The sequence below is a fragment of the Chenopodium album genome, chromosome 6 (genome assembly GCF_948465745.1).
Source record: "Chenopodium album chromosome 6, dcCheAlbu1.1, whole genome shotgun sequence".
Classification (NCBI taxonomy): domain Eukaryota; kingdom Viridiplantae; phylum Streptophyta; class Magnoliopsida; order Caryophyllales; family Amaranthaceae; genus Chenopodium; species Chenopodium album.
This window is the reverse complement of record NC_137839.1, coordinates 46,605,034-46,624,196: the sequence shown is the minus strand read 5'-3', so window position 1 is coordinate 46,624,196 and position 19,163 is coordinate 46,605,034.

The following is a 19,163-nucleotide window of genomic DNA, read 5'->3' as shown; positions in this document are numbered from 1 at the left end:
AAATAAGCCAAGAAATGCATATAAATAGAAATTCAACTATGAAAATGCAAACTAAAGAAATAAAGAGTAAAATTAAGGAAAAGCTAAAGAAAAGAGCTATAAAATAGCATGAAATCCATCCTAAAGAGAACCAAATAAGTGTCATAAATGACACTCATGTTGGGGTTTGGTGAGTCCGACTCACCGCGGAAACAACCCCGACCCAAGGAACCACTCGTAATTAATAAAACCGTAAAGCATAAATAAGTAAGCACAAGAAAAGAAAGAACTAATCATACCCTTGAAGCGAGCTTCGCCCTCTCAAAATGGGCTCTTACTTGAAAGCCTTGAGCACTGCAAAATGACGTGCCTCTAACGGTATCCACCCACAAAGGACGAACACGACTTTTTAGGTCTGCTACCTTGGAGTTAGCAAGGTCCGACCAAAACCCAAGTGTTAATGGAGTTTAAGAGTTTTTCCAAAATATGGAATGCTCTTTCTAACTCCCACTCAAGCACTTTACTCTAAAGCCCAAGGTTGGTATTTATAGAGGAAAGTATGAGTGGGACTTTCTATCCTACAAATGTGGGATCATGAAATTCCACAAATTAATTTAAAGCTATATTAAATTAAAATTGCAAACTAATAATAAATCTACAAGTGGCATTACCATGTGAAATGGGTTGGTGAGGACCACATGGAGAGTAGGGGACCATACTTGCTCCCCACTCAATACTCTCCTTGTGCCACATGTCCTTACCCACTTGCTCCCATATTCCTCAAGCTTCCCCATAGTGACCGACTTTATAGCCCAGCCACGAGCCCAACCCGAGCCCAGCCCCGCACCAAGATGCGGGCTGCTGCTGTGCGCGCAAGCCACGCACTTGGTGCGGGCTTGCTGCTGAGAGTGGCTGCTAGTGCGTGCGCTGCTAGCACGCCTAGCTTGCGGCAGCTAGCTGCTGCACACACCAGGTGCACGCGGCTGCTAGCTGCTGCTGTGCGTGGCTGCTAGCACGGTGCGCTAGCACGCACCTAGCCAGCCATGCTAGGCTCGGCTTGGTGCGCTTGCTAGCCACCTATGCTTGGACATTTTTGCCCCTAGCATTCGGATGCTCGGGGCACTCCAATGCTAGGGGTATTTCGGGAATATGGTTGATTTATTATTATTTTGCGCGTCTCGTCTTTTTATTATTTTTTATTCGACTTTCGACGATCGGTTTCGACGCTCCAAGCTCGAATTACCGACGTCTAAATATTTAACACTCGGGCGACGAATTAATTTCTTCCTGATTAATTCGTCGAGTCGGTTCGTATATTTTGCTTGGGTGTGACCCGAAGGGTTCAGTCAAGATTAAGCTGTAATATTAATTATATTAATATTACTGATCAGAAGTGGCCTCCACCCAGGCATTCCGATCACTTGACCTTACTGAATATATTAGCTTTCTAATAATTCTGAACCCGCTATCAGAATAATACACTTGTTCGAAGGACACCATTCCTTTCAATCTCCCACTTGTCCTTCCGGACAAGTGTGTATTTAGTGTATGACCCCTTTCCTATGTCTCTTCATGTCTCTACATGAACTACAGAGTAAGATTACTCGTCATCTCTTTTACGTCCAGAAGTGTTTCTCGAAATCCGAGTTTGACTGTCAATAAGCAGATGATTTCTAAAATCCATCTAAGCACGGCCATGCATTTTCATAGTCTCGCTCTTCGAGAGGCCTTGTAAACAACAAGACATGTTCCCTATTGTTAGTAGGGGGACATTTCCAGTCTTGTAATGTAGCTTCTCTTACTAAGAGGACCTAGCCGCCCGATATCTGTCGTTATAATCCCCAGTTACGGCAGACGTTTGGCAGATACCAAAGCGGACTAGTACTCAAACAAGAGACCTCCCACTACTCATGGTCAAGGAAAAGAGTTCCGATAGTAATAATGAGAAAAATACTTATGACGATTTAAAATCTCTTAAAGTATTCTCATAGGTCGATCCAGTATGGTTCTAAACCAATACCTGTGCAAATGATTTATATCCTCATAGCACAAGAAACGGTGCTATAAATCATACTACACACTAATCTCTAATGGTCATTAATCGTCCACAAAAAATATGACCTTGATTAGGGATAATTTTCGATTAAAATATTCAATGTTCACTTAATAGGTGTTTCTTTATCCAAGCCATTGACTTGATACCCTATTTTGAATATTTATTAAAATCGAATGGACTCATTATTTAATTCTAAACCACAATTAAATAGAGACGGAGTGAATTAAATTGCATGAAAAATTTTAATTACTCCAAAAAACTGAATGGTTCATCATAGTGCTTTACATTAACATTGTCCAAAATTTAATTAAAACACTATAATATGGAAATCAAAGCCAGTTCGCGACATGCTTGATTCCCATTGCCTCAATGTCTTTGTTGTGCTTCACTTGAGACAAGGGTTTAGTAAGTGGATCGGCTACATTATCATCCGTTCCCACTTTGCAAATTCTGATTTCACCCTCTGTCTTCTATTCTCGAATCATGTGAAATCGCCTCTTGACATGTTTGACCTTCTGATGTTCTTGTGGCTCTCTACCCTGAGCAATAGCTCCATTGTTGTCACAATGGAGGTCTATTGGATCCTTGATGGAGGGTACAACACCAAGTTCATCAATGAACTTGCGAATCCAAACTGCCTCCTTGGATGCCTCAGACGCTGCCAAGTACTCGGCTTCAGTTGTAGAATCAGCGGTTGTGCTTTGCTTTGCACTCTTCCAACTAAACGCTCCTCCATTGAGACAAAATATGTATCCGGATTGTGACTTGGAGTCGTCTCTTTCTGTCTGGAAGCTTGCGTCGGTATATCCCACAACAACCAATTCATCTTTACAGCCATAGACCAAGAATTTATCCTTGTTCCTTTTCAGGTACTTCAGAATATTCTTGGTCGTAGTCCAATGAGCCTCTCCTAGGTCTGATTGGTATCGGCTCGTAGCACTCAAGGCATACGATACATCCGGCCTAGTACATATCATGGCATACATGATCGATCCAGTAAGCGAAGCATATGGAATACAACTCATCCTTTCTCGCTCATCAGGTGTCTTTGGACACTGCTTCTTGCTTAAGGTTATGCCATGTAACATGGGTAGGTGCCCTCTCTTGGCTCCTTCCATTTGGAATCGAGCTAGTACCTTATCGATGTAATTACTTTGACTCATTCCTATCATCCTCTTTGATCTATCCCTATAGATCTTGATGCCTAGTATGTACTGAGCCTCTCCCAAGTCTTTCATTGAAAAACATTTCCCGAGCCAAGCCTTTACAGACTCTAACAACGGAATGCTATTTCCAATGAGCAAAATGTCATCGACATATAAGACTAGGAAGACGATGTCACTCCCACTGACCTTCTTGTAAACACAAGACTCATCTGGATTCTTGATAAAACCAAACTTACTGTATGCTTCATCAAATCGCAGATTCCAACTTCTGCTTGGTTGCTTTAATCCATAAATGGACTTCTTAATCTTGCATACCTTCTTAGGATTGTTCTGGTCGACAAAACCATCAGGCTGTGTCATGTACACAGTTTCTTCTAAAATTCCATTTAGGAAGGCGGTTTTGACGTCCATCTACCATATTTCATAATTGTAATATGCAGCACTCGCCAGAAGAATTTGAACGGACTTAAGCATAGCTACTGGAGAAAAGGTTTCGTCATAATCAACGTCGTGAATTTGCCTGTAACCTTTTGCTACCAGCCTTGCTTTGTAAATGAATACATTTCCATCTTTGTCAGTTTTCATCTTGAAAATCCATTTATATCCGATAGGTGTGTAACCTACGGGTAAATCAACCAAGTCCCATACTTGATTTTTAAACATGTAGTCCATTTCCGATTTCATGGCCTCTTGCCATTTTGCAGAGTCGGGGCTCGTCATAGCTTGCTTGTAGGTTGCCGGCTCATCTCCATCCACCACTAGGATGTCCTGATCTTTGGTTAATACAACACCAAGATATCTGTCAGGTTGAGATCTTGGCCGAGTTGACCTACGTAGGGTAATGGACTGAGCATTTGCATTGTCGGTTTGACTTTGCATATTTTGACTTTGACCAATGTCAACAGATGCTCCGTGAGCACTTTGATTGTCAACTTGTCCTTGTTGCTCGTCCTCTCGAACTTCGTCAAGTTCGATTTTCCTCCCACTTGTCATTTTGGAGAGATGCTCCTTCTCCAAAAAGACACCATCACGAGCAAAAAACACTTTGTTCTCGGATTTGTTGTAGAAGTAACACCCTTTGGTTTCTTTTGAATAACCCACAAAGTAAATCTTGTCAGATTTCGGATGAAGTTTGTTAGAAATGAGTTTTTTGACATATGCTTCGCATCCCCAAATCTTTAGAAAAGATAACCATGGATGTTTATTTGTCTATAATTCATATGGAGTCTTTTTCACTGCCTTTGACGGAGCACGATTCAGTGTAAGTGTCGTAGTTAAAAGTGCATGTCCCCAGAAAGAGATTGGAAGTTCACTAAGACCCATAGTCGATCGGACCATGTCTAACAGGGTTCGATTCCTCCTTTCAGATACTCCATTCCATTGAGGAGTTCCCGGAGGTGTCAACTCTGAAAGTATTCCATGTTCTTTCAGATGGTCATCGAATTCTTGGCTCAAATATTCGCCACCTCAATCCGATCGAAGCGCTTTGATTTTCTTGCCGAGTTGGTTTTCAACTTCGTTCTGAAATTCCTTGAATTTATCAAACGATTCAGATTTGTGCGACATTAGATAGACATAACCATATCTACTATAGTCGTCCATGAAGGTTATGAAATACCGATAACCACTCCTTGCGGGTGTACTCATTGGCCCACATACATCGGTATGTATTAGTCCCAACAAGTCACCGGCGTTTTCTCCCAACTTGGAGAATGGTTGCTTTATCATCTTGCCTAATAAACATCCTTCGCAATTCTCAAAGGATTCTAAATCAAATGAGTCAAGAATACCTTCTTGAAGAAGCTTCTTGATGCGTTTGATGTTAATGTGGCCAAGACAACAATGCCACAAGTAAGTTTGACTAGACGGTGTGGTCTTAGCTTTCTTTGAAGGATTATTAACGTTATAAATTTCTTTGTCTAGAGATAACACATAAAGACCATTTTCAGAATGTGCTGTACCATATAAAACATTATCGAGATAAAATGAACATGATTGGTCCTTAACTCATAATTCAAAACCTTTGGCGTCCAACGCCGAAATTGAAATGATGTTTTTGGTAATGTTGGGAACACAATAAACATTGTCAAGTTCCAAAACTAGCCCCGTGGGAAAAGACAAACTAAGAGATCCTACGGATATAGGACCAATCCTTGCTCCATTTCCTACCCGGAGCTCGATCTCTCCCTTCGCTAGCCTCCTAGTGTTCCTTAGTGCCTGTGAATTGGAACAAAGGTGTGAGCCACATCCGGTATCTAATACCCATGAAGCCGAGCTAGTGAAGTTAAAGTCTATAACGTAAATACCTGATGTAGAAGCAACGGTTCCGTTCTTCTTATCTTCCTTGAATTTGAGGCAGTCTCTCTTCCAATGTCCCTTCTTCTTACAATAGAAGCATTCGGAATCATACTTAGAAGATGCTACCTTTTTCTCCTTGTTGTCTTTGGTAGCTTTCGGCTTAGGCGGAAAGTTCTTCTTTCCTTTCCCCTTGAAGTCCTTCTTCTTTTTGCCCGCCCTTTTGAATTGCTTGCCCTTCTTAATCATTAGCATATCATGCCTTCCCTCATCCTTGAGCGTCTGCTCAGCTTGCTTCAACATCCCATGAAGCTCGGTGAGGGTTTCTTCCATGCTATGCATGTTGTAGTTCATCTTGAACTTGTCATAGCCTTTGTGAAGGGAATGGAGAATGATGTCAATAGCCATTTCAGTTGAATACCCCGCATCAAGACTTCCCATGTTATCAAATAATCCGATCATTTTGAGCACATGTGGGCTGACTGGCTCTCCTTTCTTAAGCTTAGTCTCAAGGATCTGCCTGTGGGTTTCAAACCTTTCAGTTCGAGCCTGTTCTTGAAACATATTCTGTAACTCAGCAATGATCTCATAGGCCGATTCCTTCTCGAAGAAGGTTTTCTGAAGTTCAGGAGACATAGTAGCTAGCATTACGCACTTGACATCCCGATCGGCTACTTGCCATCGGTTAAGGGCTGCTTGAGTTACCTCCTCATTGGGAGCCTCGGGCTTTTCCTCATCAAGGACATACTCTTTCTGTTCTTGCATAAAAATGATGCGCAAATTCCTTTGCCAATCAAGGAAATTGGTACCACTCAACTTCTCCTTGTCGAGAATTGAGCGTAATGAAAACTGGTTGTTTGAGGTTGAAGACATGATTCTACAATTGAAAGAATTTTAATGAAAAACCATTCAAAATTACTTAAATAAGTTTGAATTTTATTCATGCAAATTTTCAATACTTATTTAACGTCTTATTTACACGTAAAATTGTCCCTATTTTGTGAAAATAAGGCGATTCCAAGATCCGAAGAAACAAAGAGTGGTTAAGCATGCTTTGGCTTGTCTTAACACTCAATCTTCTAGGGTAAGCATTGCCTTGCTAATGGCTCTAAGCCACGCATCTAATGCATCTTTGACGATGTATCTCTTCTGCCACGGTATGTGAGGACTCCTCACTCATACCGATGAGTTAAACCAAAACCAACGTGCACACCCGGTGTGCCTTATGAGCCTTGGAGAAGTGATGGCACCTCGCTTTGGCGTAGCCTACCATCACCCTCGTTCGGTTAGTAAGTGTTGTTTTGGAAAGGCAAGTTTGACTCAATATTATTAGGGACCTAGGATTTCTAGGTTGGTTGATTTAAGTGAAGTTAACTAATCATCGCAACATAAAGAAAACCTAAACATGTATCTAACGAATAATTCACATGTATATAAGCATAAAATATAAAGCGAAATTATAGATGCATATTGGCAACTAGCATGACCCCTTGAATTCTTCAAATCTTCAAAAGGTCTTCTTTTGCAATTCAAGGTTTTGTCTTCCAAGATACGCCGTCTTCAAGACTTAACCATACTATGCGAATACTAGTGTCTACGACTAGGAATAATCTAAATATTAAGGTACAAAAATACTTAACGGTGCGTAGACCATATTATTTACAAGAATACATAACGGCACGTAGTCCGTATTTTCTATCCTAATCGGGTCCCACTAGTTGCCATTTCATAAAACCTGTTAGAGAGAATATATATTCCATTCATCCATTCACTATTTGTGAATGGCCCATGCAATTTACTATATCAAACAAGTAAAATGCATTTAAACAACGCACGCACTAGTAACTAATCTAGGTGGTTAATCCGATTAACATGCCTAATTAAAAGTAGTCAAAATTGTATAACCGATTATGTAATTTGACGTCATTAATTAATTGAAGCTTCCACTAAATTCCGCATTTCCCTTAATTAATCCAATTAATTAAGTCGATAGCACCCAAACTTGTCAAAATAAAATTTTGTCAATGCCGCTTAAAACCGAGGCCAAGCCTCCCAAAATTTTAATTAAAATAAACAAAATTAATTAAAATAAATAAAACGGCAAAATAAGCAATATTAAGCCAACCGCATTTCAAGTGGCTTCCGCTTTAAGCGTTTTGCCAAGGAAACTCGAATAATCGTGGCTCATGCAAACCAAGCATACTATGGATATTCACCACACCGCACCAAGCATATGCACACACAAAAAATCTCCGCACACACGGCCTGCGGCAAGCAGCCATGGGCTGCTGCCACTGCCGCACGCACGTGCACGCATAGCCATGGCTGCTGGTGCGTGGCCGCTGTGGTCGTGTGCTGCTGTCGTACGTGTGGCCGCACGCAAGGCGGGGCAGCCACATGCGGGCTGCTATGCAGCCCGGCTAGCCAAGGGTGGTTCTTTGCCTCGTTTTGCGTGTCATGGCCTCGGGATTTGATCCCATTTTGCGAGACATAATTAATTATATCTAAATTAAATTTAGAACTAACTCAATGAGCAAAAAAATAAAATTTTAAACAAGTCTAACATAATAAAATTTCAAAGTGCAAATAACCAAAATAATTCCAAGAACCATTCTTAATTAAATTGGTTTAGCTTGGTGCAATAACAAAGTTGAGGCAATTTCTCACTTTTAATTTAATCAATTTAAATTAAACTTGAGAATTTTACAAAGTAAGGGGAAGTTGGAAAAATATGAACTTTAATGTTCAAATGAAAATTCCAACATCTAAATTTTGTGAATCCTTGAAAATTATATCCTTTAACATGAAGATAACCAAATTTCTATCACAAAAATTGAAACTTTATGTTTCCAATCAACTCTAAATGATTAAAACAACAAAGTTTAACACAAAATAACATGGAATTTAGTGGTTTTTAAAGTTTCAATCACTTATCACAAATAAAGATTGAATCTTTAAGACTTAGGAAGCCTCAAAACAAAATTTTTCACACTAAAAAGCAATTAGTTTTCAATTATGTGAAAATAAATCAACCTTTAAGCATCAAATACTACCAAGTAAGTGTGCTTTAAGGGGACTTAAAAAATGCAGAAAATAATGCAAATAATCAACCACATAATCAACAAGTTATGCCATTAATTTAAATGTTAGAAAAGACTTAAAACTTTTCGTCAAAAACGAAAAATCCCTCGAAAAAGGCATTTCTGGTCAGAATTTGGCTAAAATCATAGTCCCTTAGGGCTAAAAACCTTTCCATAACACCTTTTCCACCCAAAATTAACTATTTTTAGGCGAAAATTTGGGTTCTGAGCCAAATTCGACATTAAAAACGGGATTAAAATAAATAAAACCGAGCTACTAATCTAATTAGCAACTTAAACCAGAAAAATAAGCCAAAATAAACCTTGAAAAACATGATTATAAAAATAAACGAGCGGGGCTCCGATACCGCTGTTGGAGTTTGGTGAGTCCGACTCACCGCGGAAACAACCCCGACCCAAGAAACCACTCGTAATTAGTAAAACAATAAAGCATAAATAAATAAGCACAATAAAAGGAAGAACGAATCATACCCTTGAAGCGAGCTTCGCCCTCTCAAAACGGGCTCTTACTTAAAAGCCTTGAGCACCGCAAATGCCGTGCCTCCAAAGGTATCCACCCACAAAGGACGAACACGACTTTTTAGGTCCGCTACCTTGGAGTTAGAAAGGTCCGACCAAAACCCAAGTGTTAATGGAGTTTAAGAGTTTTTCCAAAATATGGAATGCTCTTTCTAACTCCCACTCAAGCGCTTTACTCCAAATACCAAGGTTGGTATTTATAGAGGAAAGTATGAGTGGGAATTTCTATCCCATCAATGTGGGATCATGAAATTCCACAAATTAATTTAAAGCTAAATTAAATTAAAAATGCAAACTAATAATAAATCTACAAGTGGCATTACCATGTGAAATGGGTTGGTGAGGACCACATGGAGAGTAGGGGACCATACTTGCTCCCCACTCAATACTCTCCTTGTGCCACATGTCCTTACCCACTTGCTCCCATATTCCTCAAGCTTCCCCATAGTGACCGGCCCTATGGCCCAGCCACGAGCCCAGCCCGAGCCAAGCCCCGCACCAAGATGCGAGCTGCTGCTGTGCGCGCAAGCCACGAACTTGGTGCGAGCTTGCTGCTGAGCGTGGCTGCTAGTGCGTGCGCTGCTAGCACGCCTAGCTTGCGGCAGCTAGCTGCTACACGCACCACGTGCACGCGACTGCTAGCTGCTAGTACGGTGCGCTAGCACGCACCTAGCCAGCCATGCTAGGCTCGGCTTGGTGTTCTTGCTAGCCACCTATGCTTGGACATTTTTGCCCCTAGCATTCGGATGCTCGGGGCGCTCCGATGCTAGGGGTATTTTGGGAATATGGTCGATTTATTATTATTTTGCGCGTCTCGTCTTTTTATTATTTTTGACTCGACATCCGACGATCGGTTTCGACGCTCCAAGCTCCAATTACCGACGTCTAAATATTTAACACTCGGGCGACGAATTAATTTCTTCCGAATTAATTCTTCAAGTCGGTTCGCATATTTTGCTTGTGTGTGACCCGAAGGGTTCAGTCAAGATTAAGCTGTAATATTAATTATATTAATATTACTAATCGGAAGCGGCCTCCACCCAGGCATTCCGATCACGTAACCTTACTGAATATATTAGCTTTCTAATAATTCTGAACTTGCTATCAGAATAATATACTTGTTCGAAGGACACCATTCCTTTCAACTCATCAGTGTCATAAAAGACACCCATTTGATGATCATTTAGATTGTTTTTACCTTCTTTTCATAGCTTTCTTTCTTAATAAATGCTTAATGTTTTCGCTCTTTGTTTTACCTTTTATCTCCTATTTTGTGGTTTTGTGCATTTTATTGGTTTTTCTAGTCTTTTCTCCTTTATTTGTTCTCTTTTTGTGGTTATAGTTATTGTACGAGGTTTGGGTCTTAACATGGATGGATTAATAAGGTGGAAGATTCTTTTGGAGCAAGCTCATGGTAATAAAAAAGCTTAAGATGCAAGGAAGTGGATTCTCAAAGTTCTAGCTCTTGTGCTTTCAAGCCGCGCTCTCATGAAGATGGGTGTTAAACCCACTGTCAAGTGTTCCAATCTTGGTGACCATCATCATCATTCGGTGCACTCATTTGAAGCCATTTGCGAACGCACGAACCCTTGAGAAGAACCGAAGAAACCCAAAGGAGCACGGGCGCGCCTCCCTGGCCGCGCGTGCGCATAGCCCAGCAGCGTGGGCGCGCCTCTCCAGGTCCCTACTTTGCTCGATTTCATTTTACGCCTTCTATTTAAACCTTTGTAACTCGATTTTTGAAAAGGGATTTAGATTGAAATTAGATCAAAATTTTTGCTTAGTTGAGAGTTTCTCTCTCAGTTTTTAGGGTTAGTTTAGGAGTAGATTTTAGGCAGAGAAAGTGAGGAATTTCAATGGTGATTGAGAGATTGAAGATTCAATGGTGAAAATTGTGTTGAAGATCTCCTCTATTATCAATGAGCATTTCTAAATCTATCTCATTATATTTATTTTTTAATTTTCTTGTTTGTTTGGATTGATTTTGATGTTTGATGCTTGATTAGTGTAGTTGTTCTTCATTTATTGTTAATTCTTGATTCCATTAGTTGTTAATCAATTAGATGATGATGTTAGAGCAGTTGTTTGGCTAGGGATTGGGTAAAACTTGTATGATTGATTATGCTTAATTTGAGGATTGTGTTGATTAATTTTTGAGATTAAAGTGATTAATGGAAATTGTGCACGTGTGTAATTCGATTAGGCCTTGAGAAATATGCTAGATTGCATTGTGAGTCTACATTAATAAGGACTATTGATTTGTAGCTTACAGTTTTCTATTACGTTTGGTTAGTGACGTTCCTAGTTAGTGTTTCTCGTAGTTGGCACAAGTTAGACCACTAGGAGATAGCTTTTCGAGCTCTTTTGATTGCTCATCTTGCCATTAGTCTCCGCAGCCATTGATTTGCATGTTGTTCCTTAGTTGCTACAATTGTCATGAATACTTGTTGATTGACGAGGGGTGGAACTAGGTCGTTGAAACTAATCCTCCCTCGATCAAACTAAATTTATAAACACTTAACAAACCTATATACAAGTATAGAGGCAAGTCAAGGGTCGAATTCAAAGGAACGGTAATGTTCAAGCACTCTCAATTATGCGCCTAAGCTAGGTTGAAGTCTAAGGATAAAAGGTAAACACTATAACCAACTAACAAAATGAAGAACCAAACAAATAAACTCTAGGAACGAGGATCAACAAGTAATCATGACAATTGTAGCAACTCGGGAACAATATGCAAATCAATGGTTGTGAAGACTAATGGCAAGCTCAATCAAAACAGTCAACAAGCTATCTCCTAGAGGTCAAACTAGCGCCAACTACGAGAGACTCTGACTAGGAGCATCACTAATCAAGCTCAATCTACAATTGCAATTCCTAAATCAATGGTCCGTATCATTAGAAACTACAATGCAATCTAGCATAATTGTAAAGGCCTAATCGAACTACACTCATGCAAACTTCCATTAATCACTTTAATCTCAACAATGAATCAACACAATCCCCAAATTAAGCACAATCAATCAATCATACAAGTTTCACCTAATTCCTAACAAACAACTACTCAAACATCATCATTTAGTCACAAACAACTAAAGAATATAAAGAATCTTCAAAATATAGAGAATAATTACACTAATCAACAATCAAACATCAAAATCAAACTAAACAAATATGAAATCAAACAAAGCAATAAAATGAGATTGAGTTAAGAATGCTCATTGATAATAGAGAAGATCTCCAACACAATTGTCACCATTGAATCTTCAATCTCTCAATCACCATTGAAATTCCGCACTTTCTCTCTCTAAAATCTACTCCTAAACTGACCCTAAAACTAGAGAGAGAAGCTCTCAACTAAGCTAAGAAAATGATCAAAAATGTGAAATGATGCTTATTCTATACTTACCCCAAAAATCGGGTTTACAAAGGTATTTATAGAGGCGCGAAAACAAAACCCGAGCAAACAAATACCCAGGAAGGCGCGCCGGCGCTGCAAGAAACGTGTGACCGTGCTGCAGAGGTGGCGCGCCCGGGCATCTCTGGGTTTCTTCGATCTTCTCGCAGCTTCGTGCGTTCGCTAAGGTCTTCGAATGAACGCAAAATCATGATGATGATGAACACTAAGTGAGGCAAGCGCAAAAGCACATGATTGTGAGTTCAACACCTCATATTCATGAGAGCTCAGCTTGAGAGCGTAAGAGCTAGAACTTGGAGAATCCACTTCCTTGCATCTTGTGCTTTCCAATTTCAATAAGCTTGCTCTAAAAGCTTCCTCCACCTTAGTAAATCACCAATATCAAGACCCAAACCTCGTACAATACCTACAACCACGAAAATAGAGCAAATAAAGGGGAAAAGACTAGAAAACCCATAGAAATGCACAAAAGCTACAAAATAAGAAAGGAAAGATAAGACTAAGACCAAAAGCATAAAACTAAGCATTTATTAAGCATGAAAGCCATGAAAAGAAGGTAAAAACAACCTAAATGCTCATCAAATGTGTGCCATTTATGACACCCATCATTGATCCCCATCCCTAGTGCTTTATTTGTTTAGTTTCTTTGTTTGTTAATTGTTATTGTTCTTCTTTTATCCTTAGGCGCATAATTCAGAGCGCTTGAACATTACCGTTTCTTTAGGTTCGACCCTTGACTTGCCTCTATACTTGTATTTAGGTTTGTTAAGTGTTTATAAATTTATTTTGACCAAGGGAGAATTAGTCAATGATCTAGTTTCACCCCTTGTCAGTATGTTGCATTGAATTTGGGTATGAGTAAGATCTATGATACGGTAAAGTAGAGTTTTCTGGAAAAAGTTATGTCAAAGATGGGTTTTGGTGACAACTGGATTCGGAGGGTGTTAAATTGCATATCTAGTTTCTCTTTTTCTTTTAAGGTGAATGGGGAGGTTTCTGGCTCGGTGATACCGTTGAGGGGGCTCAGGCAAGGTGATTTAATTTCTCCGTATTTATTCCTCTTGTGTGTTGATGCTTTTTCACTATGTTATGTAAGGCTGCCCCAAAGAAGGAAATTCATGGTGCAAAAATTTGTAACTCGACCCTAGAGTTTCTCATTTGTTTTTTGATAGTATACTTTTCGCGAGAGCTACTCTGCAATGTTCTAAAATTTCTAAAATTATCAGTGTATATGAGAGAGCGTCTCATTAGAAAGTAAATTTGTCTAAGACAAAAGTTGCGTTTAGCAAATGTGTGTCTGTTGAAAGGAGAAGTGCTATCATTGAGACTCTTGGTGTGAGAGAGATCGAGAGACATGAAAAATATATGTGTTTACCGACGATCGTTAGAAAGTCGAGAAAAAGCTAGCTTTGCTTGTTTAAAGGTCACGATATGGAAGAAGTTAAAGGATGAAAGGAGAGACTACTTTCAAAGCCAGGAAAAAAAGGTCTTATCAAAGCCGTTGCTCAAGCCATCTCAACGTACATGATGAGTATATTTAAAATTCTTGAAGGGTTTATTGATGAAATTCATGCTGTTTTGTGCAAGTTTTGGTAGGGGTCGAGGGAAAATGACATAAAATTGCATTGGCAAAGTTGTGCAAATCTATGTGTTCCAAAAGCAAAAGGTGGGATGGGGTTCCAAGATTTAAAGTACTTTAATCAAGCACTTTTGGCTAAGCAAGTTTGAAGACTTTAATCAGATGAGTCCACTTTGTTCAATAAAATTCTAAAAGCAAAGTATTACAAGCATACATCTGTTAAGCACTAACTTGGATGCCTCGTATCGATTTCTATAACAAAATACACGCATTAGTAACTTCAAGGAAAATAATAAAATCAAAGAATTAAATTAAAAACTTGAAATAGAGATTTGGGACCAAACACTCAGAAAATAAAAACCTTTCACGTTTAGGGCGAAGGCAACTTCGAATTTGGCTAGGTATTTCTATATCTTGTGAATGCGGAATTTTGTGTGCAAAAATTTTTTTTTAGAAAAGAGAGAGAGAAAGAGTAATCAAGAGAATTTTGAAAACTAGAGAGAATAAGAAAAATAATAGTTTTTGATGAGTGAAAACGGAGGTTTAGGAGGCTATTTATAGAGAAAATCAGCCGAATGGATAAAAAAACGAATCAGAGTTTCGAAGAGTATAAAACGACTTAGCGCCAGACGCCAGACATTAGCGCCAGGCGCTAATCTTGTCGTCAGGCGCTAGAAAACAATTTCCACGCGTTTTCTTAATTTGATAAAATTTAGCCGTACAGAAGGGCAAAATAGTATTTTCCTTAAAAACACTTCTTTTATTCTGATTAAAACTCTAAAAAGTTAACCAAAGTTAATTTATCAATGTTAATTAAATTAGGAATGAAAACAACCTTCTAGAATAATCTAGAAGACTAAAATCAATTCTAATTGCATTAGGAATGATAAATCAATATTAGGCCCACCTCTAGATCATTGGGCCGTACATAAAGATCAAACCGGGCCCAGTTTAATAATTTGGCCATAACTTTATCATTATTCATCGGAATTGGGCTTATAATATATCATCGGAAAGCTCTTTTCGAACCGGACCCAACTACACTATTATTAGACCCTTGACATGGACCTAACCAAATCGGATTGGTTGTTTTCTTAAAATAGGTTTTCAAAAATAGATAGAAAGGAAAAGAAATAATACTAACCGCAACACTAGACTTTCCACACTTTCACTTCATTCGATTATGATTCGACGTGAAAGGTACTCATCACCGGGTTTGGTTTTGGGAAGATACAAATGGGTGTCTACAAAAGCCCCCACTTTGACTGAGTTCAGAGAAACGCAACTTTTGAATACAAAAGTCAAAGTATCGATAGGGACGGAGAATGACTCAGAACGTTCTGCGATCCTAAATCATTCTTGTAACTCCGATACCTGCAAACTAGCTAGCGTTAGTAAACAGATAAAAGAGTTAAGAAACGCGTATCTTGCACCATTGAACACAAATCTCTGGAAGTAACCAAGTTATTGCTGCATTGTTGTATTTGCTGTTGTGACAACCTTCCGCAAGCTAGGGAACGCCATCCTACTGTTTGTTTCGACGATCTTCTACAAGCTAGAGAATAACGCCTTAAGGCTGCTACGCCCGTAATTGCCTCCAATTCCGCCGTGATAGACTTCTGCAAGCTAGAGAACCCCATAGAAGATTGCTTCGCCTGAAACGACCTTCAAGCGCTTTGTGACCATCTTCCGCAAGCCAGGGAACACGATCGAAGATTACTTCGCCTGAAATCACCTCCAGTTGTTTGTGGCAACTCTCCACAAGCTAGGGAACGCTGTCAAAGATATCTTCGCCTGAAGTTATCCTTTTTTGTTGCGATAATATTCTGAGGAAAATTACCGAAGATTAACGCCTGTCGATCCTTTGCTTTTGCTATGCATGTACGTCGACGCTTTTGTTGCTTTGAATTGTGAACCAGTATGTCGGTGCTTCCGCTGTTTATGAACCAGTACGTCGGTGCCTTTGCTGTTTATGAACCATTACGTCGGTGCCTCCGATGAGCCAATGCTTAGGTGCTTTAAGCTAAGTGAGACGATCATTCATCAGGTTGATCACTTAATGCAATTGTAATCGAGCCGATTACTAGATCATGTGAAATTTCTTAGAGGGGCTAACTGACGTACCAAGGAACCCAAAATTGTTGTAAGAGGTCGAAATAACCATTCTTAGTGGCTGAGCGTTATGTCGCCGCTAAAATATTGCTGGCGCCACAATTTTGGCTCTAGCGCCAGGCGCTGGAACTAGCGTCAGGCGCTAAACTCTAGCGTCTAGCTCCAAAACTGTCGTTTGGCGCTAGAGTCGGGATTTCTGTATATATCCCTTTTCTTCGTCATTTTCGTTGCTGCTGCTCTCTACGAAACTCGCCGCGAATCTTCGTCTTAGTCGTTCTTGCTCGTTTCTCAACAAAATTCGCTTAAATTTGTTGCAAATCAAAACTTCTTTCATCTACTTTCCCGATCTATGTAAGTTTTCTTCTAACTCACTCTGGTTTTGATAAATTTTGCACATGTTTGTTCACGAATTTCTTGAAAATTCAAAACTTAAATTGCTTAATTCGCTTTGTTTGTCAAATTTTATGCCACGCAATTGCTTGATTATGTTTATATATTGCCTTGGGAGTAATTTGAGACTTGTTTGACTCAATTTGGTGAAGAAACGAACAAATCACCATTGTTGAACTTTTTAAGGCCGGGAAGACAATGTGGCTTGTTCACGATGTTTTTGCTAGCAATTCTTGAAAAATGTCGTGTATGCTCAGTTTGAAATTGTGCTCTATTTTAGTACTACGTCCTCTTTTTTTTTTTTTTTTTTCCGAACATAGTATAATGCGGCTAGGTGAACCTTAGATACTATATAACCTTAATTTACGTTGATTTTGCACAATGTAGTATGGATAGACAGCGAAGTTTGGGTTCACGATCCCGAGACACACGACGGGAGCATGAGCCCGTAGAGGAGGACGCCGACCCGTCCACTTCTCACGATCCCCTCCCTGAGTGGGATGAGCGGACTTTGTACTTCTCCCCCGTCCAGCACAATTCTAAGAGGGTGCGGTGTGGGATTGCTGCTGGTAGGACCTAACCAACCTTATATGAATATAGGGCAAGTTAAGGGTCGATCCCTAGGCAATGCAATGATGAAAACTAGAGTCTAAGTCAAGCTACCTCGAAGATGGAGTTGAGATTATGGTTGGCACTATGGTAAACTAAAACAAGTCTAATAAAGTAAAACAAAGGTCTAGACACTAGGGATATGGGTTCCACATGCAAGTTCAATGATAATGCTAGTTTAGAGCTCAATCAATTAATTCAAGTATTGCAATGGCAAACAATAGTAGCAATCAAGAGAGTTCAAATGCTATCTCCTGTAGGCCAATCTAGGTGTCACTATGAAAGGCAAATCAAGAAGGATCACAAGCAAACCCAATCAATTAGAGCAACTTTCAATTCAATTGTTCATGTCATTAAGAGTTGCAATGCAATCTAGATTAATCTTATAGGTTGATCACTCCTAGTCTAATCAATCACATGCAAAACTATGTCAACCAATTTAATTGCAACAAATCAATCAATCAAAGATCATCAACTAGCAATTTCATTAATCAAACATGCTTCCCCCTTTCCCTAGCAACTAATCTACTCACTAATCATGGTGAAATTCAAAAACAAATAACTAGAAATTGCTTTAATCTTCATTTCTATATCAAAATATAAGAGAAATCAAAATAATCAACAATATCAAATTCAAATCCAAAGAAGAACAAGCAACAAGCAAAAATCAAATAGCAAGTAAGTAAAAGATGAAAGAAGGAAGACATTCTCACTAATATTGATGATTGAAAATGAAGAAATCCAAACTTGATTGATCAAATGTTGAGTTACAAATCCAAAACAAAGAACTTCTCTCTAACTTCTCTCTAAATTCTCTCTCTAAAACTAAGCTAATGAAAAATTATCAAAAAGTCCCCCTTTTGAAAAGGAATTACAATTCTATTTATAGGTAAAGAAGAAACCGGCAAATCCCGCGGTCTCTCTCGATGAATCCGCGGCCGCGGAGAAATGGGTACGGAACCCTCCGCGGGCTTTTTGGGCAGCACCCGCGCCCGCGGCCAATCCCCCGAACATCGAACACCTCTAACTCAAGAATGGCCTGTTGAGGCATCTCATTCCTCTTGGAGATATTCCCATCCCTTTGACATCGGTCACATGACTTCACAAAACCCCATGAGTCCTTGAAGAGATGCGGCCACCACAAACCACATTGAAGAACCTTGGTAGCGGTCTTGGAAACACCCATATGCCCACCACTAGGGTCCGAGTGGCACATCCTTAAAACACTAGGCACCTCTTCATTTGGAACACAACGCCTAAGTAAGCCATCAACCCCTCGTTTGTATAGGATGGGATCGTCCCACAAGTAATGTCTTGCCTCCCTTTTGATTTTCTTCCTTTGGTTCTTTGAGAAAGAGGGTGGAAACTCCCCACATGCTAGAAAATTCACCAAGTTGGCATACCATGGGAGTTCCTTCACCTCTATGGCATATAAGAAGTCATCAAGCATTCTATCCTCAATTGGTGAACCATCATCATGAATGTGATCACCCTCAAGGCGAGAAAGATGGTCCGCCATAACATTCTCCGCACCGTTCTTCTCCCTAATCTCAATCTCAAAAGTCTGCAATTCAAGCACCCATCGAATCAACCTAGGCTTGGACTCTTTCTTGGCAAAGAGATACTTGAGGGCCGCGTAATCTGTGAAGACTATGGTCTTGGAACCCAACAAGTAACAACGGAATTTCTCAAAAGAGTGCACAATTGCTAAAAATTCCTTTTCCGTGGTTGTGTAGTTCTTTTGAGCCCCATTGAGTGTCTTGGACATATAGTAAATCACATGAAGCTTCTTGTCTACACGTTGTCCTAAAACACCTCCAATAGCCCAATCGCTTGCATCACACATCAATTCAAAAGGAAGATCCCACCGTGGGGCTTAAAAGATAGGAGTGGAGATAAGGGCCTTCTTCAATCTATCAAATGCCTTCAAGCATTTGTA